This window comes from Rattus norvegicus, chromosome 8 (assembly GCF_036323735.1).
Source record: "Rattus norvegicus strain BN/NHsdMcwi chromosome 8, GRCr8, whole genome shotgun sequence".
NCBI lineage: Eukaryota > Metazoa > Chordata > Mammalia > Rodentia > Muridae > Rattus > Rattus norvegicus.
The window spans coordinates 29,101,193-29,125,889 of NC_086026.1; the positions used below are offsets into that span (position 1 = coordinate 29,101,193).

Genomic DNA, 24,697 nt, shown 5'->3' on the forward strand with positions numbered 1-24,697 from the left:
ACACGTGGGACACAGGGAAAGTGGCAAGACCCTGTCAGAAACTTTGCATGTAAAGAGCTCAGTTAAAAAAGAAAAAAAAAGGGAAACAAAGCCAGGCTCGGTGACAGAGGAAGTTTATTTCCACCAAATGGAAGGAAAAGGCAGGTAGATCTCAAGGTCACTCTGGCATACGTAGCAACTTCTAGACCATTCAGGAAAAACAACACGCAAAGCAACTTAAACAAAGAAGAAAAAAAGAGTAAAAACCAAAGAATCCATGGCTGAGAAGGGGAAGAGAAAACCCAAAGCACAATGGCTTCACTTTTAAATAACTCAGGCAGATGAGGAAATGGGAAATTATAAGGAATAACTGACCTTTTGATATACAGTGGTGAACATTAAGGAAGCAGACACTAGAAGTATGGTCTAGAAGAGAAAACACATACAAATATAGTTTTGATGAGGGAATTTTAGCAACATAGGAAAGACACACACAGAGGAACTCAAGAAACTCAATGGACCCTAAGTGGATCTGAGTGATTCTTTCACAGACATTGAAACAAACAAAATTCGTTGTTAGAAACGTCTATAACTTCAAGAGGTTAGCCCAGAGGCCCTAATGAGAGAAATCCAGTAGAGGCCCCGCCAATTTCCCAGCTAGAACCTTAGGGCCAGAATTATGATGTTTTAAAACTACATAGAGGGGTTGGGGATTTAGCTCAGTGGTAGAGCGCTTGCCTAGGAAGCTCAAGGCCCTGGGTTCGGTCCCCAGCTCCGAAAAAAAGAACCAAAAAAAAAAAAAAAAAGAAAAGAAAACTACATAGAGTAAGCTTAAGACTAGCCTGGGCTACACGAGACAATTTCAAAAGACAACAACAAAGGGAAAAACACAGGCTCCACAATGCTGCCTGAGCTACACTGCACTTCTTAAAACAAAGCACCAGTTCTAACCTGGAGGCCCCGGGGCTCCCCTGCATGTCAGAGTAAACGTGCTGTGGCCAGAGTAGAACGCACTGGAGGCAGGGATGCCCAGGCGACTGCTGGTGGTCAGGAGAGATTTAGCTGAATGCTGTGATGCGTACGTACCTGCTCCAAGCAGGACTGGGATCAGGCCCAGTCTGGTCAAAGAGTGAAGTCTTTCTTGTCTCCAGGCCAGAGTGGTGGGTCTAGTGCTGACATTCAGGAAGCTCTATCACGTGTTTCAGGCCAACCTGGGCTACCCAAGATCCTGGAGAGGGAGGAAGAGACAGATATAGAGCCTGAAACCTTGGGGCATTGGTGAGGTTCCATACTGTGGGATGCAGGGACACATGGCAGTAATCCCAAGCCTCTCGAGGATGAGGCAAGCGTCTGCAAGTTCAAGATCCAACCGGGCAACACAGGTGAGGTTCAGGCTAGCCTATGCTTCAGAGTAAGACCTTATCTAAAAAGACAAAACAAAACAAAACAGAAAAACAAACCCCCCAAAAATAAATAAAATTAGGCATGGGCACAACTTTCTGTAGTCAAAGCAGAGTCAATACCATTGTTAAACATACATGAAAAAGCTCTCAACAGGCGGTTGAGATGGCTTGGGGGAGAAAGGCATTTGCCACCAAATCTGATGACCTGAGGTGAACCCCCAAGGTACCAACTCCTGCAATTCATCTTCTGAGCTCAACATGTTCACCATGGCACACACTGCATCTCTCCAAGAAATAAATTAATGGGAAAAAGTTGTCATTAAAAATGCTCAACAAGTTGGGCTGTGGTGGTGCACGCCTTTGATCCCAGCACTTGGGAAGCCGAGACAGGGGGATCTGAGTATGAGGCCAGCATGGTCTACAGAGTGAGTTCCAAGATGGCCAGGGCTACACAGAGAAACCCTATCTCAGAAACACACACACACACACACACACACACACACACACACACACCAGCACATAAACATTACAAACTATATGTGGTGTTTTGAATGAAAATGGTCACCATAGGCTCATAGGGAGAGGGACTATTAGAAGGCGTGTCCTTATTGCAGTAGGTGTGGTCATGTTGGAGGAAAGTGTGGGCTTTGAGGCTTCAAGCTGGGCTCAGTGTGACTCTCTCTTCCCGCTGTCTGCTGATCCAGATGTAGAATTCTTTGCTCCTTCCCCAGTACCCTGTCTGCCTGCAGGCTGCCATGCTTCCTACCATGGTGATAATGGACTGAACCTCTGAACTGTGAGCCAGCCTCAGTTAAATGTGTCCTTTATAAGAGTTGCTGTGGTCATGGTGTCTGTTCACAGCAACAGTACACTAAGGCACTACACACACAGCGCACAGTGGAGCACACCTATAATCTCGGCACTCGGGAAGTAGATACATAAGGATCCGTGGCTCTGCACTGCCCTTGTCCAAATGACAAGTCTGATGGCAGCCTGGGCTGCATGAGACACTGTCTTAATATATAGCTTATATATATATATATATGATCATGTGATTCACAGCAGGGGTGTAACATTCCCCAAATGAAATTTCACAAGTGTAAGACACAGTAAACAGTAAGAAGATACACAAAGACCAAAACGGATTCCTGAAGGCATTTACAAACTTTAATACCTCATCTTAAATTTTTTTCCTCAATAAATATAGACCAAGAACATACGCACACACAAAAATGGTTAGGTGCAATACAGCCACAGCCTACAACTCTATGAATGGCAAATCCTGAAAGTACTTTAAGGTCTGCACAAGACAAAGATGACACTGGCACTGTCCTGCTCTCGTGGTACCCTGCTGAGAAGGCTCAGCCAGGATACAGGGGCAGTGAACGGAGGATCCCCAAATCAAAAGTGAGACTTTGAAAATGTTTTCATTTGTAGGCCAAAGGACTCCCTGTGAGAACAAGGATCCGGGGGTAATGGCATTTGCCCCAAGCCTGATGACCTAAGATCAATTCCTGGAACTCATAGTGGAGTCTTCCTCTGACCTCCGTGCCCTGTGACACAGACACATCAAATTAAATAAATAAAATAACATTTTTTTTTTTTTTTTTTTTTTGGAGCTGAGGACCGAACCCAGGGCCTTGCGCTTGCTAGGCAAGCGCTCTACCACTGAGCTAAATCCCCAACCCCATAAAATACAATTTTTAAAAGGGGGGGAAAAGACTTCACAGAAAGGGGGAATGGATGAAATAATTCATGTTAAAGAACACAATGTTGAAACAGCAACATATGTAGACGATGTATGAGTCAATAATAAAGTTCCTGGGCTGAAAATGTAGGAGAGTAGGACTTGCCTCCCAGGCATGGGATCCTGGATTTGCTCCCTAGCTGCCCAAAAAGCTGAGAACAGGGGTGTCCGTGAATAGTCCTGGCAGTGCAGAGGTGGAGGCAGGGGGATTATAAACTCAAAGTCCTGGGCCTTCTGCACACATGTCAGAGTTGTGCAGCAGGTCTTCCTGTGGGACTCCTAATGGAGGGCTGGGGCTGTCTCTGACTCTTCTGCCTGCCTTCAGCACCTTTTCTTCCTACTGGATTGCTTCATCCAGCCTTAAAAGGAGAGGAAGCACCTGGTCTTACGGAAACTTGATTTTCTGTGTTTGGTTGGTATCCATGGGAGGCCTGCCCTTTTCTGAAGAGAAATGGAGGGGGGGGGTATGGGGGAAGGGTGGGGAGGAGAGAAGGAAGGGAAAACTCCAGTTGGGATGCAAAAATAAATAAAGTTCAAGGTTCTCCTCAGCTACACAGTAAGTCCAAAGCTAGCCTGGGTTACACGAGACCCTATCTCTAAAAACTAATACAATGTTGTCAATACTTTAATTCAGAATAAAATCCCACTCACAATAACTACTAAATTATTCTCAAAATCTCTTGTGTAGCTTCAATTTATCTATTTATTCACATCTTATGGAGCAGAAGATTCAATCTATCATCCATCCATCATCCATCTATCTATCTATCTATCTATCTATCTATCTATCTATCTATCTTACCAATCTATCAATCTATCTATCTATATCTATCATCTATCTCATCTATCTATCTACCTATCTATATCATCTATCAATCTATCAATCATCTATCTATCATCTATCTATCTATCTATCTATCTATCTATCTATCTATCTATCTACCTATCTACCTATCTACCTATCTACCTATCTACCTATCTATGTCTTGCAGTACTGGGGGGCTTGACCTATACCCTGCACATGTTGAGTAAGCTTTCACTGCTGAGCTGTATCTCCCATGTAACTTTACAATTTACTAGCTGAAGAATCAAAGTCCACTATCCTGAAACTCAAGGTCAGAGGACACAACCTTCATGTGAGTGGGGACCCCAGAGAGGAGGACTTCTAGTCCTTTGAGGCCAGCCTAGACTATACTTCAAGGCTATCCTGGACACACAGTGACACACACACACACACACACACACACACACACACACACACACGAGGTTGGTGGGGTTGGGGGAGGTTCACAGATTGTAAAAATTGTAGAAATCCACATTGCTCAGAGATTTAAAGATTCAATACTCATCTTAATGGAAACAATAATTATCCCAAATGCTGTCCTAGACAGTCTACTAAACATATGTATGCATTAAGACCCACACTGCCAACATAATTTGGTTAAGAACACACTTGAGCTAGGCGTGGTGATGCATGCCTTTAATCCCAGCGCTCAGGTGGATCTCTGTGAGTTTCAGCCCAATCTGCCCCACAGAGCAAGCTCCAAGCTACCTAGGACCACATGGTGAGGCCTGTCTCAAAAACCACCACCAACAACAACCAAACATCCTTGTAACATCTGCCTCCACACTAGAGGACCACAGTAACCAACACAGCAGGGCCACAGCAGTCAGCGTCATGGCCACAGTGGAACAGAATGAGCGGCCCCAAAGCAAAAGCACGTGCACTCAGGGTTATACTGTGGATCTGAATGACACTCCAAAATCCAGGTGCAACAGTCTTGGTCAATAATCATTGAACTGTCTTTGGACAGAGCCCAGTATCAGAAAATAAGGTCACTAGGGACACTAGGAGGACTATTGGGGGGTCCTCACCACCCCCCTTCCTGCTTGCTGGCCGCAGTGAGGTAACCAGCTTTCACACATATACCCCCAGCCCCCATCAACACACAGTTCCTGGCTTCAGTGAGGTAGGCAACCAAGCCCTATGTTTCTCCTCACCACAGAGATGGTGTGACACGATCAGGTAACCACTGACTGAACGCTCTGGAAACCACAACCACAACAGCCTTTCCGCCTTGACAGTCAAGAGACGGTGGAGGACTGTACCCCATATTCAAGTTGCACAGACATTGGGGACCTGATTAGCCCAACTATGCAGGTTATATATTTCCCTCCCCTGGAGGTGGAAGCCTGACCACAAACTCACCATTTCCAGCTTCCAGGGAACGGAGTTCTTCCCTCCCTCGGACTTTCTGGAAGTACTATGTCCTGAGGATTTCCCAGGAAAACGCAAGTCTACATCTGCAAGACAATCGAGATTACCTGCATTGGCAACTTTACAGTCTTATTCTACTTGAGGTTCAGCTGACAGGGCTGCCTTTACAGTCTTATTCTACTTGAGGTTCAGCTGACAGAGGAAGGGATCCTGGTGGGGGGTGGGGGGAGACACGGGGGACAGGACGGACGCGGGTTCTGCAGAGGGAGGGCTTCCTTCCTCTTCCCACACCCCCTCAATGTTTCTCCTTTCTATCCAGTCTGCCTTTCCACAGGCCATGCTTTCACTTTTCACACCTCCTCAGAACTGGTCTCCAGGACCAGATCTCTCTTTCAGTTGCCTAGTCCTCAAAGCTTTCCCTCAACACTTTCTCAGATTGAGGCATCCTCTCCCTCATACCCTGGCCTCCTTCCTCGGGCCTTGGCCTCCTCCCTCGGCCTCCTCCCTCAGACCCTCACCTCCACCCTCAGACCCTGGCCTCCTCCCTCAGACCCTCACCTCCACCCTCAGGCCCTGGTCTCTCTAAGGCCCTCATTTCCTCCATCACACCCTTTCTCAGGATTACATCCCTTCTAAAGTCCCTTTAGTTCCTCATCCTCAGAATCTGGAGGGAGACTGGCAAACACTGCATCACCCATCCCTTTGGAAGTCTCTTTGAGTCTAGCAGACACCAACTTCTGATTTCTTTTTTTTTTTTTTTTTTTCTTTTTTTCGGAGCTGGGGACCGAACCTAGGGCCTTGCACTTGCTAGGCAAGCGCTCTACCACTGAGCTAAATCCCCAACTCCAACTTCTGATTTCTATGAGGGCCAATCCACTGACTACCCTGACTGCCTAATGACAGGCACTGAGGAAGTCATTCCCACTAAGAACCATTCCCTGGCCTCAACTTACTTTTTAGTTTAGTTACCAGAGCCCCTATCCCATCTCTACTTAGGTCTGAGGGTCTCAGCAGGGAGGGCTATTGGCTCTAAGCAGCATGGGTCTCTCAGAGAAATTCCCCATTTTGGCCTTGCTGTGGACCCACTACACTGGGAATTAGGAGATAACATTATCTCATTATTCAAGAGGACAGTACTGCCACTCTATGAACCCAGATGGTCTCAGAGAGGTGACTGGGGCTGGAACTGAGGGTCCTGCGCAGCTGCCAAGCACACTCTACCAGTAAACTGATTCCCTGTTGATTTTTCTTAAGATGGCTTAACTAGATTACCCAGGATGGCCTTGAACTCAGTCTGTAGCCTAAACTGGTCTCAACCTCAGGATCTCTGCTCCTGCCACAGCCTCCCAAGTACTGGGATTACAGGACTCTAGCACTATGTTTGACTTGAAGGTGAGATATGTACCCAGGCCTAAAAGCCCTCTCCTCTTTCTCCTCAACAGGCACTGAGGGGACATGTAACAGAAGACAGGGAAGGGGTGAGCCTCTGCACAGAGCTGTTCTGGAAGCCCACAGCCCATCGGCCTGAGTAAGGGCCAGTGAGTAAGTCGCTTTCCAGCCTAGTCTTCACACCCACTATCAGGATTGCAGAGAATGCCACAAGGAACGGAAACGGGTGGGGAGAGAAAAGGGGACAGGGAAGCAGAGATTCTGGTGCTCAGGGCGCTGGGGTAGGACTGCCATAGCTGTGGGCAGCCTGGGCTACAGTGTGAGAAGCCCTGCCTCAAAGGAGGGAGGGAAGGAGGGAGGGAGGGACAGGGACAGAGACAGAGGAAGAGAGACAGAGACAGACAGAGACAGAGAGGTATGACAGGCAGGCAGGCGGTGTTCCTACCATGGCCATCCATCAACCTGGGCATCTTTCCGTGTTATCTCCATCCAGATGAAGGCTGCCAGGGCTAGAGAGGAAACGAATGTAGGGAGAAGGGATCAACAGAAATAAAGACCCTGGGCCCCAATAACATGACAAGCCCAAAGACCACTTCAAGGTCTCCCTGACCTGGAGACCAACCCCCTCCCGTCTTCCTGCCAGACTGCTTTCTACTTCAAGAGATGCTTCTTTTCAGCTCTTCAGAGGAGAAAGGTTTACCTTTCCCTACTTCCTTAGTCCCTGAGCCTTCAATTCCTTTCTGCCTCTGGGAAGAACCTAGACACCTAGATTCTCAGTCCGCAGCATTGATATTGCTGTCCTGTGGGGGCCGGGCTCATGACAGAGCACTTCCTTAGTAAGCATTCCCTAGGATCCATCACCGAGAAGGGTAAGGTAATACCCAGAGAATAGGTGGGTACTCAGATTCCAACCCATACCCTAGAGAACGGGATCCAAGAAAATAAATGCCTTGAGGGGAAGAGGTGAGAAATCAAGGAATATGCGTCTAAAATCGGTACAGCTAGTCCTTCAGAACGATCCTGAAATTCAGAAACAAGCCACAAAGCAAAGGGCATACAGGGCGTAAGGTGGTGGGATTGGGTCGTGCAGAGAGATGCAGGTCCAGGAAAATTCTGGGGCAATGAGTCACTGTGGCCAGGTAACCCGGTGGTCGGTTGCTGGCACTGTCCAGCTGACACAAGTCCTTTCAGAACAGCTGGTTCCAAGAATGTGCTGCAAGCCCCAAACCCCGGGGGGCTTCGGTCTAAGGACCGTGACCTGCGTGCGCCCCAGTGTCCAACGTGGTCCTAGCCAGGCAGGAGCTGCGGGGAGCGCGGTGGCGGGACTCGAGTACCCTCGCAACTCGCAACAGGACGCCCGGGATGCCCAGCCCCCACCCCACAGCTGGGGGACGGAGGGCTCGGGCTTGGGGACTCTGCAGCCGCTGGTACCGGCTCCGCGGGGTCGCTGCGCTCACCATGGCGGAGTCCAGACACCCCGCGTCCTCGCTGCGCCGCGCAGACCCGTCCCGGTACCGACAGAGTCCCCGGTTCCAGATTCCAAGATGGTGGTATGCTGGTACGTCACAGACAAAGGCCTTAGCAGGACCGTGAAAGCCCGCCCCCTTACCTTTGTCTGTTCGCCTGATTGCACGGTTCTCACCCCGGCGCCTTCGATTGGACAGGGCTTCAGTTCTCATCCGGCTCAGACCCTGACTGACAGAAGCTGGCACCAATCCATGAGTGGATAAAGCAAGACGCCAAACTTTATTCCCACCGTTTAAAAAAAAAAAAAGACAACTTCTCGATCCTCAAGGTATAGCATCCTGCGCCCATCGCCAACCGAACGCTTGCATTTAGCCTTGTACTAGGGCTGTGGTATCGCCCTAGGGTCTGCATCGAGTTCCTCTTCTCTGCCAAGTGAGACAGGACTAGCACCGCAGGTAGCGGCAGAAAAAAAAATTCAGACACAGTAGGCAGCAGCAACAGGTATCAAATGTTAATAAAAGCTAAGCAGGGTAGCGGGGGCCGGGGGGGGGGGGGGGCGCGTGCCTTTAATCCTAGCACTCAGAAGGCAGAAGCAGACGGATTTCTGAGTTCGAGGCCAGCTTGGGCCACAGAGAGTATTCCAACAGCCAAGGATAAACGCGAGATCCTGTCTCTAAAAAAACAAACACAATCGGTCCCCAGCTCTGAAACAAACAAACAAAAACCAAACACAAACAAACAAGCACAAACATGGCCAGGCACACCCAGACCGAAGCAGAAAAGGACAACACTTTTTCCCCTGGAGGGCTTGAGTTTTGAAGTATTTTGGTGGCCAAGAATGAGTCCCCTTTCCCTAGTTTAGGATTGGTCAGTTTAGACAAAGTATCTTATGGGCACATAGCTACAGGTAAGCAAATCCCTGTCTGGCCTTGAGTATCTGACCAGCTCGATCCAGTCACCCAGGAGTAGGTGTCTGCTGCCAGAGTGAAGGTGAGGAAGAAGCCAGAAGTTTGTCATTTTTGTTATTTATTTGAGGCCCCTTTTTCTGTCTCTCTGCCTGTCGGGGATGTGTCTAATTTCCTCATTACTCAGCTATCTTATGGGTTACTTTTAGATAGATCTTATTCACAAATGAGAAGAATGAATGATCGAGCTTTATAAATTCCCTGCTCTTTTTCCCAACTTTGCTCTTCTGAGGAGAAAGCCTGATCCTTGAAATGCAGCAGTCCCCAAAACTCCAGTGTCGGATACAAATAAAATGGGGGACAAAGTTATAAAATGTCTTAAGCCGTAGGTTCTCCTCCTTCCCTGATGGCCTCCCCCCAGCTTCCATATTCGCTCTATCCCCAGAAATCTAAATTTAATTATTGTAATATTCACATAAAGAACTCAAAGCTGATGACATGGATCATAAAAACAACCATTCAGAAAGCAATGTTATGTTTTACATTTCTCGTGGTGGGGAAAAAAAGTGAAACATGAAATTTATCCCACGTGGATACAACTCGTTTCCGTTCCTTTGACTCTTTTTAGACATTTTATTGGGTTTGAAATGTCTCTTTGTGAGTGCAAACGGTACTAATACAGATGACGTGTCTCTTGGGGATGGGCTTTTGTCTTGAAGCAATATAGGCAAACAAAGGGGTGTGCCTTGAATCTGTTTTAAGTTTCTTTTACCTATGCAGTATTGGTGTCTGCCACACAGAATGAGAGGCTGTAAAGAGCAAAGGCGTAGAGCACACAGAGATGGCACACACTGAGCATCCCGAATGCTGGAACTTGTGCTTCTAACTCCGGAATCCATGGTAAATGCTAAGAGGACGGTTTAAATCAATTCAGTCTCAAATCACAGAAGATCGATAAAACTGAAATCTTGCATTTGGACAAGGCCCCTCTCTGGATATCTCCCCCTTCCCTTTCTTTGGAGTTTCCTTCTGGTCATTCCAGATTCTTACAGAAAGGAAATCAATGTCATATCTGATAAAAGGCAAAAATACCCTCTCTGTGGGGAAAAAAAAAAAAGTTAAAGCCATCAACCAAGGCAATTCACGGGCTCTGACATGTGGGATGATGTCATTCCACAGGTGAAGGCAGGTACAAGATAGAACGAGGCCTGTCATTGGATGAGAAGGAAGGATGGGCGGGAGAAAACTTTGAGGGAAGAGGAGACTGGAACAGGAGGAGGAAGCTGTGGAGAGAACATGGAGGCTGATATAAAGATTCCACTCTGCGTATTTACAGGTTGTTATGAATATTCTTAAGGGATGGATGTGCACAGGTGTATGTTTGTATGTTTAGGTGGGAAATTATACCTTATTAATCGGATCAGAGGTTATTATGTTATGTGTTCTTTCATGTAGTGATTTTAGTTTAAGAGAGTATGTGGTGGCTGGAGACTCTGGCCCGCCACAGAGTTGGGATGTGTGTTTCTGGCATGATGACAGCCTGCCTTGGGAACTAGATGGGTAGAGAGATTGTTGCCAGGCTCAAAGAGAAGCCTTTGGCAGTGTGATATGGCATGGAGCAGAGTGGGTGAGAGGCTTTGCTGACTGAGATAAAGATATCTACCAGATATCTTGGAGCACAGTGGTGCCGGACCCAGTTGGGGATAAAAGACAGCCATTTTTTATAAGTTTACAGCAACACTGACACTCAACCAGAAAACGTAGTCCTCACTGAATAAGGTGAGTCTGGAACCAGTTTGAACATGCTGTTCCAATTCCCATTAACTCTGGGGCCTTGATCCTTCCTTGCCGTGCTAGGCAGTGAATGCTGCTGCTGAAAAAAGCAGCAAAAGCAAAAGGAAGTCATCAAGATGTGGGGTGAGAGCCAGGTTACCATGCCTAGTCCAATGGCTCCACTCGTGGTCACTTGTGCGGGAGCACGGTGTACACAGAATCCCTCTTAGGTTGGTAAATTCAACCACTCCAGGGGATGAAGGACAAGGGACTTGCCAGAGGGCAGTCTGTCGAGGAGGCACGAGTGCTTTGTGAGGTGTCTAAACCATCTTCTTTTTGCTCTGTAGATGAGTAGCCACGTATCTTCAACTATGGCCGTACCCTAACCTTGAAAAACACGTGATATTTATCTGTATTTTGAACCTGGCCCAATTATCAATTGTAATATAAAAACTGACCTGTGGCAGGACTATAGAGATGGCTCAGCAGTAAGAACACCTGTTGCTCTGCAGAGGATCTTAATTTGAATTCCAGCACTTCCATGGCTGATCAAAGACCATCCAATACCAGAGTACCCAACACTCTCTCCGACCTCTGGGATAAGCAGGCATGTATATCACGTACATACTTACATGCTAGCAAAACATAAAAGAAGTAAATATAAAATAAATTCCCAGCAAGAAAAAAAATCAACCATAATATTATAGTGTCTTACAACTTTAATTTTTTTCCTTATGGAGGAGGGCCAAAGGCTTAGATCTTTCAAAACTTACTTTAATACATGGGTTCTTAAAAACTTTCTAGCCCACCACTCAACAGAGGTAATGAATGGGGAGGAAAGGTTAGTAGTATAAAGGGGGATGTCGGCCTGTTTAGAAATGGTTCTTTTGGGCGATTCCAGTCTGTGGGGAAGCAGTAAGAAGCCGCCGGGATGTCACGATGGTTTCTTTGGTGCATTTTTCTCTATGAAATCACGACAAACAACGATCAGCAAAGAAGACAAGGAGAACCAACCTCACAGCTTGTTCAGCAAAACACAGCATCAGCAAGGGCCAGTGAAGACCGGCACAGAGTGGTTGGGTGAGCCAATGCCCCACTGTTGTCCACTGTCTGTTGGGATCTACTTATACCCTTTCCAAACATCACGTCCTCTCGAGCGTCCACTCCAGCAAAATGCCACAGGCCCTTTTCTCAGGAAACTTCCAGAAAAAAAGGCCACATGTCTGGTCTCAGCAAAACATCCTCTCCTGTGTCTGCTTCAGCAAAGCATCCTATCCTAAGACAGTTTCCAGAAAAACATCACATGACACAATTGAGTCTCCGAAGAAATGTAAGTTTCCACTTCAGAGGGTGCTTGCTTATTAAACTCGTTAGGACTGCTTTTAAGCAGCCAGACAGCCTCAAGTCTGGCCAGGAGGATCTCAAGTTAGGCACAGGAAATGATTGATTTCCCTTGACCATCAGTGCCATCTGCTACATTTGCGTTATTTTATGAACTTTTTTTTTCTTTTGGTTCTTTTCTTTTTCGGAGCTGGGGACCGAACCCAGGGCCTTGCGCTTCCTAGGTAAGCGCTCTACCACTGAGCTAAATCCCCAGCCCCCTATTTTATGAACTTAAAAGAAGCAAAGGATGACCTTTCAAAATAAATTAAGTGCTCCCACTCTGATGTCCTTTTCTTGTTTCTGGATTAAAAGGGAAAAAAATTCACACCATAAGAGGAAAGGACCATTTTCTTTTCTTTGTCAATTTTTTCACAACATTCCTTAGCTTGATGAATCCAAGTAACAATGACGTTTGGCTGGGAACTTTGAGCAAACAGAAGCTGTGTGTGTGTGTGTGCGTGTGGGTGTGCGTGTTCTTATTTATGCTATGATTGTAATTCATTTTCAGATCTTTTAGTAAGATGGTTAAAATTGTTTAGTTTCCTATTTAAACTAGTTCTACCTTTATGTAAATGCCACACAACATCTAAGATTTAAAACATGACTTACTATGTGATGCTAGTGTAATTGACCAAGTATGGTTTTCGGGAGCTGGACTTAAAGGCCTCTGACAAGGAGGAGAAAAGAACTCAAATGCTATTTTGGCCTATGTCTTCCAAGGTCAACTGAATTCCTTAGAACCACAGGACATTTCTCAAACATTTATACCAGTCTGGTAAGTCACCTCTCCTCTTGATCAGAGAAGACACGGAGACTCAGCGGTTAGAGTCTAACCAGTCTGTTCTGCAAACAGGAGGTCAGCATTGAGAGAAACCCCCTCATGAGTCTCAGGGGTGCAGCAGGGTTGATATGTGTATGTCAATACAGACTTTGACAATGGCTGATATCCAGGTGATTTTTTTTATTATGTTGGTGAGACTTTATTGGTGTAGCTTCTGGCATTTCAAAGATACATTTAGTTATTTCACTTATATGAGTACACTGTAGCTGTCTTCAGATACACCAGAAGAGGGCATCAGATCCCATTATAGACGGTTGTGAGCCACCATGTGGTTGCTGGGAATTGAACTCAGGACCTCTGGAAGAGCAGTTGGTCCTCTTAACCGCTGAGCCACCTCTCCAGCCTCCCAGGTGATTTTTTTTAAAACTTTCTTTAATGTTAGTTCTTTCTCCCTATATTCTCTCAACTACCCTACCCTCCTATCCCCTCAACATTAAACGAATCCTTCCTATACCACTATTCCCCCTTAACCCTTTATGCTACTTCATTACATCATCCCTTCCTTGAAATCCCCCCATGGCCACTGACAAACTTCCTAACCTCCATTTGGCTATACCAAACCGAACACACACATTTGAAAATTCAAGTCCACAAATGAGAGAAAACTTCATGTTTGATTTCCTAGGTCTTGGCTACATCATTAAGAATGAATGTTTCAAACTCCACCCATTTGCCTCTAAATTTCATTTTTTTTTATTTTTTTAAAATTTAAAAATTTTTATGTGTATCAGTGTTTTACCTACTCTCCTGGTTCTTTTGTGACTCTTTATAAAATTCATCCAGTTCTTTATATTTTCCAGTTTAATTGAATATAGTTCTTTAAAGTATGTCTTCATGACCCTCTACATTTCCTCAGTGTCTGTTGTAATGTCTCCCTGTTATCTATAATTTTATGAATTTAGGTCCTCTCTTCCTTTTAGCTAAAGACTTATTGATCTTTTCAAAGAACCAAATTTGTTTCATTGAATCTTTGTACTTTTCCTTCACTTCTGTTTCATTGATTTCAGCCCTTATTCGCATTATTTTTTCCCATCTACTTTTTTTGTGTGCTGTTTAATCTTCTTTTACAAGGACTTTGAGTGCATTTTTAAAATTAATTTGAGACCTCAAATATTTATGTATTTACTTATTCACTTTACATCCCACTCGCTGCCCTCCTCCCAGTCACCCCTTCCTCTTATTCTCTGTCACCTTTTGGGTCTGTTTATTGTTCTCTCAAGATTGAAACATTCCTTCCATTAGCTTCTATAGAACCGGCCTTATAATCGTAACTTTTTCTAGTTTGTTTTATTTCTTCTTCCATTTTAACGGGTTGTTTTCCTGAGTTCATACTTTTGGCCTTTCATAACTTGAAGTACACATCTCTGGGCCACTCTGGCTTTAAAGGTTGAGTAATCAGGTGTTATTCTCATATCCTGCCTTGATAAGTGTCTATCTTTTCCACTTCAATTTTCTGTACCCTTTTATTCTTTGTTTTTATAATGTTTTAACTATGTCATGGGGCTGGAGAGGTGGCTCAGTGGTTAAGGGCACTGACTGCTCTTCCAGAGGTCCTGAGTTCAATTCCCAGCAACCACATGGTGGCTCACAACCATCTGAAATGGGATCTGATGCCCTCTTCTGGTGTGTCTGAAGACAGCGACAGTGTACTCACTCATATACATTAAATAAATGTTTATGTCATGAAGAATTTCTTTTCTGGTTTTGTATATTTAGTGCACCATGGGTGTCTTAGACCTGGCTAGCCATCTCTTTCTCTATGTTTGGGAAATTTTATTCTATGATTTTAGTGAAGATATTTTTATGTCTTCATCATAGTTTTCTTCTCTTTCTTCCACATCCATAATTTGGCACTTAGGTGTTTTTATTTAGTTCTAGAATTCCCCCATGTTCTGTTCATATATGTGCCTTGAAATTTCTCATTGACCTTTACTGAACAATCCAATTTCTTTTTTTTTTTTTTCATTTTTTTTGGAGCTGGGGACTGAACCCAGGACCTTGCGTTTGCTAGGCAAGTGCTCTATCACTGAGCTAAATCCCCAACCCCAACAATCCAATTCATTGCTGGGTTGAGGTTTCTGTTTCCTTTCTTTCTGGTATTTGAGGATTCAGACAGCCTGTGTTTAGGTCACTTGTTTCTCTGCTAGATTCTGGGGTCTTGGGCAGTTTAGTGTAGTTCTCTCCCCCAGGCTCATAATGCTAAGCTTCTGCATGAAGCCGTAGCTGTTCTTGGCACAATGGTCATCTCCTCTGTTCCCAGAGGTCCAATGTCACTTCTCCCTGACTCTTCTCTTGCCTTTGTCCCTTTCCTCCGATGTCTCTATTCAGGCACCAAAAACATCCTTTCCTTACTTCACCAGGCTGTTAATGTATAAATGGTACAGATGTTTAGGTCCCCTGGATAGGCCCAATTGGAACTGACATTCCTGATGACTCCACTCAGCAAAAGCTGAGTCCTTGTCTAACTCCCCTAGATGCAGTTAGGTTTGCCTTTCATAGCAGAGAATGGTGACGGTAGGAGATAAAAGCTGTCCAGGCAGATGAGACATTGCGACCTCAACTCATCTTTGGTCAGGAGCCAGAGATGGGATTGGCCCAGTCATGGGTTGAGACCAAAGATGCCAGAAGTGGTTGGGAGCTCTGCTTCCTTTTCTGGCTTCCTGTCATCTTTCTTGTCTTTTTTAATAATCTATAAGGACACTACTGCTTGGAAGCCATATGTGAAGACAGGATTGAAACTGAGAGGCATCTGGATCCTTGGGGCTCTCTAGCTCACATCCTGTGTCTTACCCATTCCCATGTAAGTCTTATACTGAGCTCACAGTAGCCAAAGGGCATGCACTTCCTAGGATACAATCTCTTTCATCAGGCCCAGGCATCAGTTTCATTTTTTTCAGCCTTTGTGCCTCTTCTCTCAGATTCTCACCCCAGTTCTCAGGCCCTGGCCTCCTCCCTCGGGTATTCATCCCTTCCCTTGGTTACTGAACTCCTTTCTAGGATGCCCAGCTTTTCTATCACAGTTCATAGATGTCTCTTCCTTCCACAGATCCTCATCCCTCAGACCATTAGTTCCTGTTGATCCACAGACACTGGAGACCACCAGCCCCATCTCTCCAACTTCTTCAAGGCACCTCTCATCCTAGTGTATACACAGCCTTTCTAACCATGTACCTTCCCGGCCCAGAAGGCGGGCTGTGTGGGATTCATCTACCATAGACCCTTCCTGGTTTGCAACTTCCCTTTTCTGGCAGTGACCAGTGCTACCCTTCCTACCTCTTCTGGTTTTGAAGTTCCCACAAGGAGGGGCTGGCTGGTATTAGAGCCATGGACTTCAGAGGTGATTGTTTATTCTTGCTCAACATAGTTGTAGAGAGGAACTGATAAGCTCAGCCTCAAGAGGGAAAATTGGGTGCTCTGGGGTTACATGGAGCTGTGATGGAGAAGGAAACCCAGGGCCTCACAACACACAGTTAAGTGCCTTACTACCAAACTGTCTACCTCCCCCTGTTTTCTGAGACATGCTCTCAATAAGTTGCCCAAGTTGGCCTTTAAGGACCACACCAGTCTGGGAGGAATCCATCTTTCTTTATGTATCTCTCTTACCAGAGGCCTGGCTTACAGGTCTAAGCCACTACGCCTGGATTGTAGGTTAGATCTGAACCCAGATCTATGCATGTTCCGATGTTCTTACCTTAATAGAGACCTAAGGGAGCAAGGTGGAAAGGGTAGAGAAGGGATGAAGCCTCTGGGCATCGAGGCTTTGGAAATCTGCATCCTCGGTTAGCTAACCACCTTTGGGCTACAATGGCCATTTCTTTGTTGGGTCCCACCGAAGCAGTGGGAACTTCTATCCTGAGCTGGATAGTGAACATCGACCTACCCATGTGTATAGAGTCTAAGCCCCCAGGTTTTCCCCTTCAGCCAGCTACTACTGTCTGCTTCCCCGGTTCAGTGATGTCTACACATGGGGAGTTGCATGCCCTGGATTGACAGGGAGATGTTGTTAGATCTGATTTGTAGTTTGTAGCTCTGGTTAGGTTCCTCCTGACTGTAATCAGGTTCCAGGAGGAGGATGGGTCCCAATAAATATCTCTAGTAGTCTCAGATCTCCAACTGCTGCAGTAGAAGGAGTCAGCTCCTCCCCACACACACACCTGTGCTGGTCTCTTCTGGTAGGCTTGTCTCAGGGGGACAGATATAGACTGGGGTATTATGCAGGTGGCACCAGGTGTTGGGTCAGCCACAGCCAAGTCCCCAATCTCCCAGCCCCCGGACTGTTCTTGGTGTGTTTGAGTACAAGAAGACCATCTAACCTAGTCCTGTCAGCTGTGGGTATATCCTAAGAGTCTTGTCCTGCAGCCAATTGACACAGATCAAAGGCAAGCATTGGTCACCATGTGTAAGGGAATGATTCTTGGTCACTGGTCACTTCATCTCCCTGAGGGTCGAAGTCACGCTCCAGATCAGCATGGCAGGCTGGTGGGGGCATGTCCCTCTGGTCATCCCCTCTTTTAAAGTTCTACTCCTCCTTTCTACCTGTCCTAAACTCTGGGGACAATATGAACAATGATGTTTCCAATTAGTCCCCGAGACCTTAGCAAGCCCCTGACGTACCTGAGATACAAAGGCAGGCCCATTATCTGATCTAATTACCTTAGGTGCTCTAAACATGCTCAGGCAGTCTTGAAAGTTAGAACCCTACTAGGGAGAAAAGGACCGACCCAAGCAAGGTGTTAGTTAAAGGCTCTCTCCAGACAGTTATATGGGGGACCTAATCTGAGTGACCGGCAGATCCAGATCCAACCCCAGGATCTTATGCTTGACTGCCATGGTTATGGGGAGGTCAAATGTCCCTTCCTGGGACCTATTGACCCCAAAGCTGGCCACTCAGACGTGCACTGGGTCTGGAGTTTTTCTTTATGTCTACTGACAAGTTGTGTGCACATCTCTGGACCTCATCCCAATGCTCCAGGACCAGACCCAGAGGGGTGGTAGAAAATTTCTTTCCCATGTCCAAAAATTCATCAGTCCAAGTCCAAGAGCACAAAGAAGAACAATTAACACACAGAGAGACCGCTCACCCCTTCTGTGGGTGGAACAGACAGATTACCTGATGACTCCAGCTCACACTGGATCCAGAGTCTGCAAAACCTGGTGACTCGACCAGCTCACACTGGATCCAGAGTCGGCTCTCGGAGCCTTCCTGATGCTCGTAAGCACAAACGGAAGGCAAAGCCGGCACACAAACACAAAGACAATACAGAGGAGACACAGACAATCACGGTACCTGCTCAAGCCATTTCCTCTGATTCACTGACCTCCTGTGGGTCCCCCACAAGAGGTGAGGTTCCTGGCTAACGCACCAAATGTGAGTTTCAAGTTGGACCTCTACTGGGACCCCTTGAATGAGACTCATAGAAGTAGTGATCAACGCAAAAGCAAGCCCAACTCTGGCTCTTTCAGTATGGCTCAAAGAAAGAGTAAAGAGGAATCAGGAAATTCAAGCTAAATCCCATGTTCAAGGAGATAAACAGATTAAGAGAGTGATCGCCTCAGGGCAACGTCCCACCCAGCTAAGCTTATTGTTTATGCATTTGTAGTTGAACAAGGGATAGTTATAGCATGTTATGTGCTAATGTTACCTAACCGGTTATTGTTATTGTTTTCATTTGGACTTAGAGACAGGATTGTGTCAAATTGACAAAGGATGGATTGTGATGGCTATTCTTGGTTGTCAACTTGACTATATCTGGAATGAACTACAATGCAGACCTTATAAAGATCTTGTGAAATGGTAAAGAAAAGCTGAGGTCCAGGCAAAGTGGTACACACCTTCAGTCCTAGCAGTCTGGAGACAGATGCATGCAGATCTATCAGGACAGCTAAGCTTAGGCAGTGAAGGATCTGGAAAACAGAAAGCTGGTGTCTAGAACAAGGGGACCACTTCCAGCCTTAGCAAGCAGCAAAACTTTGCAGCTTTGGCCATGGGGCTCTGGCTTTAGAGTCAAGAGTATGAGGATTGACTGGGACAATTGGTGCTGGCTAGCTGGAGCTAATAAATTAGGAGTGATTAAAAAGAAACCAGCACCAAGTATATGCTTGGCCCAGGGAGTGGCACCAGAAGAAGGTATGCACCCTATTAGAGTAGGTATGGCCCTTTGGGGTAGGTGTAATACTGTGGGTGTGGGCTTTAAGACCATTATCTTAGCTGCCTGGAAGTTAGTCTTCTACTAGCAGCCTTCAGATGAAGATGTAGAACTCTCCGCTCCTCCTGCACCAGGCCTGCCTGGATGCTGCCATGTTCCTGCCTTGAAGATAATGGACTGAACCTCTGAACCTGTAAGGCAGCTTCGATTAAATGTTCTATTTTTTTTTTCAGATTTGATGTGAGATTTATTATTGAACATGATTTGATAGGGTATAGGAGAGCACTGTGGAAGCTTTCAGGAATGCAGGGCTCTCCACTTGTCCAGAGGACCACGATTGGGGATATATCTGACACCACAGCCATCAGGAAGGAGCCGCTTTTCGGCAACCATTTCTTCAGATTCATCTGCATTGAACTTGGTGAAGCCCCATTTCTTTGAGATGTGGATCTTCTGGCAACCAGGGAACTTGAACTTGGCTCTGCGTAGAGCCTCAATCACATGTTCCTTGTTCTGCAGCTTGGTTCAGATGGACACGATGACTTGACCAATGTGAACCCTGGCTACTGTGCCCTGGGGCTTCCCAAAGGCACCACGCATACCTGTCTGGAGCCTAGATCGGGGACAGCACTGTGATCAGAGACTTGATTATTCGACTGCCAGAAAATTGTTTCCAAGGTCCCTTGAGGTAACCCATGTAGACAATAGGCTACATACATTACCAAGGAGGCTGCTGTTTGCAGCCATTGCACACCAAAGTCCCCATGGGGAAAGGGACTTAATCGGCTTAACTAGCTGCACTAAATGTTCTATTTATAAGACTTGCCTTAGTCATGTTGTTTGTTCACGGCAGTCAAACCCTAACTAAGACAACCACTGAGCTAAAAATCTGTGAAGTGTTTTTTTGAGAACACAAAGAAGCTATGTTACAGATAAACATCGTGCTCTTGGTAATATCTAAGAAGCATCCAAGTGGTCCTGGTTTCGAAGGCATGAGGGGATCATGGAAAACAGCTGAGGCTGGGCATTGTGAAAGGTCAGGGAAGGCCATTGGGACAAGTATAGCTTCACTGGTAGTTGAAGGCCGTATAGGGTCATGCAAAGAAATTGAGGTTAAGTACAATGAAGAGAGCCTATGACGGTTATTGGTAGAGCATAGTTGTAGCAGAATTCCCCAGTGTTCTGGAGATGCCAATACCATGGGATGACTACCAAGAACAGCAGCAATGGTGGAGTGGAGTCCACCAGAGCCTAGGGTGCTGCAGAGGGTCGAGCTGGAAAAGTAACCCAAGCCCTCTGGAGGATCCCAGAAGATAAAGTGTGGGTCCCAGACATTGGAACAAGAAGCTGTATAGTTAAAGTTGCCTTGGATACCCCATAACAATAGAGATGCGAAGGTCATGGGATGCCTGCCAAGGAAAGTTGCCAGCCAGCCCAGGAGAAAGAAGTCTGTTGCAGTCAACACAGTTGGAAGGACTAGAGATCTGCAGAGCACTTTGACATTGGACGTGTGCTGTGGATCGCTGTTTGTATTTTCTGCTCCCTCAAGAGGGGTGCCCCAAGGAGGAGTAGATCATGTGTTGAGGTAAGGTCAGGTGAAGTCTTAATTGGTCAGATAAGAGTAGAGCCTGTGATTGGGCAGTGGAAGGAAAAGGAAGGTGGAGCTGAACGTTTTAGAAAGGGGAAAAAGGAAGAAGGTCATACAAGATGGAGGACAGAGGGAGAAGAGATAGAGGGAGAAGGAGGTAAAGATGAACCAGAACCATGTGGCCTGGACGAGCCGTAAGTAGCCAGGGATTTCACAGAGTACTGCAGGCTACATTTGCCCAATCTAGGTGTGTAGCTTGTATTTATATCAATTCAGTTTTGTGTTCTTTGTGTGGGCATTTTGGGGTTGGAGGTTTACCATTATAAATCTGGCTGGTATAGTGTTTTCGTTTCACAGGGCTGAAGGTGACTGGGTGAGCGGTAGCTGGCTTTCTGCGGGCCAGCCACAGGGGTGGATGGTTCTAGGCATTTGAGAAAAGACAGCAGAGTCGTCAGCTCAGCAGAGACAGAGCATGGGAGTGGGTTTTCGACAGGAGCAGCTTAGCAGCAGGCTGGCCGCCAGAACCAGGGCTAAATAGCCACTTGGGGCTGGCCAATGGGGTGGGCAAGACCACTGAGGCTAGTGCATAGCGGATTTAGTGTGGATTTCTTTTTAAAAGTATATGTGGGCTGGAGAGATGGCTCAGCAGTTAAGAGCACCCGACTGCTCTTCCAGAGGTCATGAGTTCAATTCCCAGCAACCACATGGTGGCTCACAACCATCTGTAAAGAGATCTGATGCCCTCTTCTGGTGTGTCTGAAGACAGCTACAGTGTACTTATATATAATAAATGAATAAATAAATAAAAAAAAGTATATGCAACAGACATGGAGGTGCAGAGTTTGGAGTTCACCAGCATGGTTTCCTGCCAGGCTTTGGCCCAGCATTTCCTCACTATGATATTAGAGTGTAATGTATATCCTGTGGTGCTGGAAGGCTGTGATCTGCCTTTTAACTTTGATTTTATAGGGGATTACAGGTGAATATCAGAAGAAACTTTGAACTTTGGCCTTTTAAATATTGTTGAGACTGTGATGCACTATCAGGATATTTGAAATTAGACAAAATGTATTTTGCATTATGCTATGGCTGGGTATGGCCCCCATAGACCCATGTGTTTGAACAAGCCTATGGGGGCCAGGGAGTGGAATGTGGTGGTTTGAATATGCTTGGCCCATAGGCTTGGCACTGTTAGGAGGTGTGGCCTTGTTGGGGGAGGTGTGTCATTGTACATGTGGGTTTGAGGACTCCTATGTACAAGTTCCACCCAGTACAGAAGAGAGCATCCTCTTGGCTGCCTGCAGAAAACCCTCTTCTTTATGTCTGCCTTTGGATCAAGATGTGGAACCCTTGGCTCCTCCAGTACTGTCTGCCTGCACACTGCTCTATTTCCTGCCATGGTGATAATGGAGTGAGTCTCTGAAATTGTACGCCATGGCCAACATTATCCTGAATGAAGCAAAGCTTCACTCGATCTCACTGACATGAGAATTGACAGTGGGATGTCATTCTTCCCATTTTTTCGACATTGTGGTCAATGTCCCAGGGGAGCGAGAAGTCAGAAGGAATTAAAAGGGTGTTGTGAAGGGAGTGCATCCGTGATCTCTTCTTTGTATGCCTGTTGTTCCTGAATGGAAAAGCTATTGATGTGTGAAAATGGAGTCTATACCCTGCCACACTGCTGAATTGGTTTAGCATTCTGAAAAGTTTTCTGGTAGAATTTTGGGAATTTCTAATTATCACTTCACCTGCAAATAGGGATAGTTTTGACTTTTTTTAAATGTATTTTTAAAATCCTTCCAAGAAAAGCACACACGTGTGGGTGCATGTGCACACAGACACACAGACACATACACACACTCCCAAAATTCGTATGGAACCACAACAGACCTCAGATAGTCAAAAAATAATCATGCAATGCTGGGACATAGGATTAGACTTTTCAAAGACCTACTTTAATAAGAGTTTTTAAAAGCTTTGACCCTGCTTCTAGACCACTGTCCAAAAGCAGGGGAGAGAAGATGGTAAATAGGACAAGGGGATCTGAACCTGTTTAGTAGTAGTTCTTTGGGGTGACTCCAACCTCCACTGTCTGGATACCAGCAGAAGGAACAGCTAGACAGATGTCTGCTGAAATGGCAGGAGTCAGCGGAAGCTACCAGAACCAGCTGTGACATCAGGTTCTCTGCTGTGCCTCTGTCAACAAAGTGAAGATCAGCAAAGACACAAGACCAACAAAGTGTTGCAAGGCCACCGATGCAAGTGCCTGTCACTGTCCATTGAGTCTCCAACATCACGTGTCCTCCCATGGGTCTCGACTCAGCAAAGGACCATGTTGAGTCTGCATCACATGACACAACCAGAAACTTCCACTTCACTGGAGGGGTTACAATTCTAGATCATAAGATACATTACAGAGCCATAGTAATAAAACTATAAAAACAGACACGTGGATCAATGGAACAAAATCAAAGACCAAACATGTGTACCTGTAACCTCACCTGTTTAATGTCTGACAAAGATGACAAAATCACTCCCTGGAAAAAGCAAGCATCTTCAACAAATGGTGCTGGGAAAGTGGATGCACATGTGGAAGAATGAGATTACCCCATATCACCTCACACAAAAACTAACTCCAGGGATCAAAAGACCTAAACCTGAAACACCGGAATTGCCAGAGAATGTAGGCAGCACTGTGCACGATAGGAAATAACGTCCTGCGAGCTGAGAATGTGGCACATACACACTGCAGAAGCCTATTCGGTTGTAAAGAAAAATGAAAGTGACCTTTGAAGATAAATGGATGGGGGTTGGGGATTTAGCTCAGTGGAAGAGCGCTTGCCTAGCAAGCACAAGGCCCTGGGTTCGGTCCCCAGCTCTGAAAAAATAGAAAAAGAAAAAAAATAGCAAAGAGAAGATAAATGGATGGAACAGGGAAAGATATTGCATGTGGTAGAATGGAAGTCCCCATTGCCGAAGACACCATGCACTCAGAGGCCCTGAGCTAGAACTGACCTCAAAGCCTCCTTCCTAAGAAGTAGCTTTCATGGTACCAGACGGTGCCAGGCAAGCTTCCAAAGCAGGGAGGCAGACAACAGTTTTACCTAGCTATGCCTAAGAACCACGTCAGGGACTAATGGCACAGTATTGGTGCACAAACCTTGGTGGCAACCAATGTGTGTGTACTCGTACACATATCTGCGTGACAAGCATACCTTGACTCACTGGACACCTAGCTAAGTGCTAGTGAAATCGTGGTCTTTGGAGAAGAATTCACAACCACTAATTTGTGTTATATGTGACTTTTCAAAGGCATATTACAGTGGACAGGGGTAAGCTTTTGTGGTTAGGTTATTATGGGCAATGACCCATTTAGTTTTCACTACTTCTCCTTCTTTGTTTTGATTTTTGTTCTAGACAGGGTTTCTTTGTATAACCCTTGACTGTCCGTCCGAGAACTAGCTCTGTAGACCAGGCTAACCTCAAGTTCACAGAGATCTGCCCGCCTCTGCCTCACAGTGGGGTTAAAAGTGTGTACCACCACCACCCAGCTCTATTCTTCTTTTAACGATGGCTCTGGGCCCTTTCTAGGTTGGTCTGTTTCAGTAAAGTTATATCTGACAATAAACAGTACAGACAGAACTCTAGTTGAACCACTAAATAAGTCACTATTTCCTACCTTGTTCTACTTCAGCGTAGAACTTGAGAGCGGTGGGTTCTCTTCATCTGAGTCCCAAGGATTTTAACCGCAGGTTGCTAGGGTCGCCCTCAGGCACCTTTACTTGCTGAGCTAAGCCCAAGATGCATCTGCAATCAAGTTTTACTCTTCAACTATGTCCAATGTCTGGTTGATCATTA

General features: G+C 45.9%; 1 protein-coding gene, 1 long non-coding RNA gene and 1 other non-coding gene across 17 annotated transcripts in view; 1 reads left to right on the plus strand and 2 right to left on the minus strand.

The window, feature by feature from the left end:
• Nucleotides 1–8,341, minus strand: part of Zfp717 (zinc finger protein 717) — a 35,821-nt gene extending 27,480 nt beyond the window's left edge. For 3 of the 14 annotated variants that reach the window (XM_008766015.4, XM_008766012.4, XM_008766011.4), the window contains exons 1-5: nt 8,194–8,340; nt 7,182–7,245; nt 5,339–5,433; nt 1,066–1,207; nt 355–405 (exon numbers count right to left, since the gene is read on the minus strand). The gene's annotated coding sequence lies outside the window, so the exon portion shown is untranslated. Of the gene's footprint in view, nt 1–354; nt 406–1,065; nt 1,208–5,338; nt 5,434–7,181; nt 7,246–7,794 lie in introns of all 14 variants that reach the window. The other 11 variants (XM_039082264.2, XM_008766014.4, XM_039082263.2 and 8 more) reach the window with 6 other exon arrangements.
• Nucleotides 8,287–12,592, plus strand: LOC134480148 (uncharacterized). 2 transcript variants are annotated; one of them, XR_010054331.1, is made up of 3 exons: nt 8,287–8,704; nt 10,288–10,444; nt 11,229–12,592. It is a non-coding gene; the product is annotated as an uncharacterized LOC134480148 (long non-coding RNA). The 2 variants fall into 2 exon arrangements; XR_010054330.1 differs by having other exon boundaries at nt 10,288–12,592.
• Nucleotides 12,593–19,916: 7,324 nt separating this feature from the next.
• Nucleotides 19,917–20,052, minus strand: LOC120094444 (small nucleolar RNA SNORA70). Its single transcript, XR_005488759.1, has one exon. It is a non-coding gene; the product is annotated as a small nucleolar RNA SNORA70 (small nucleolar RNA).
• Nucleotides 20,053–24,697: the final 4,645 nt, after the last annotated feature.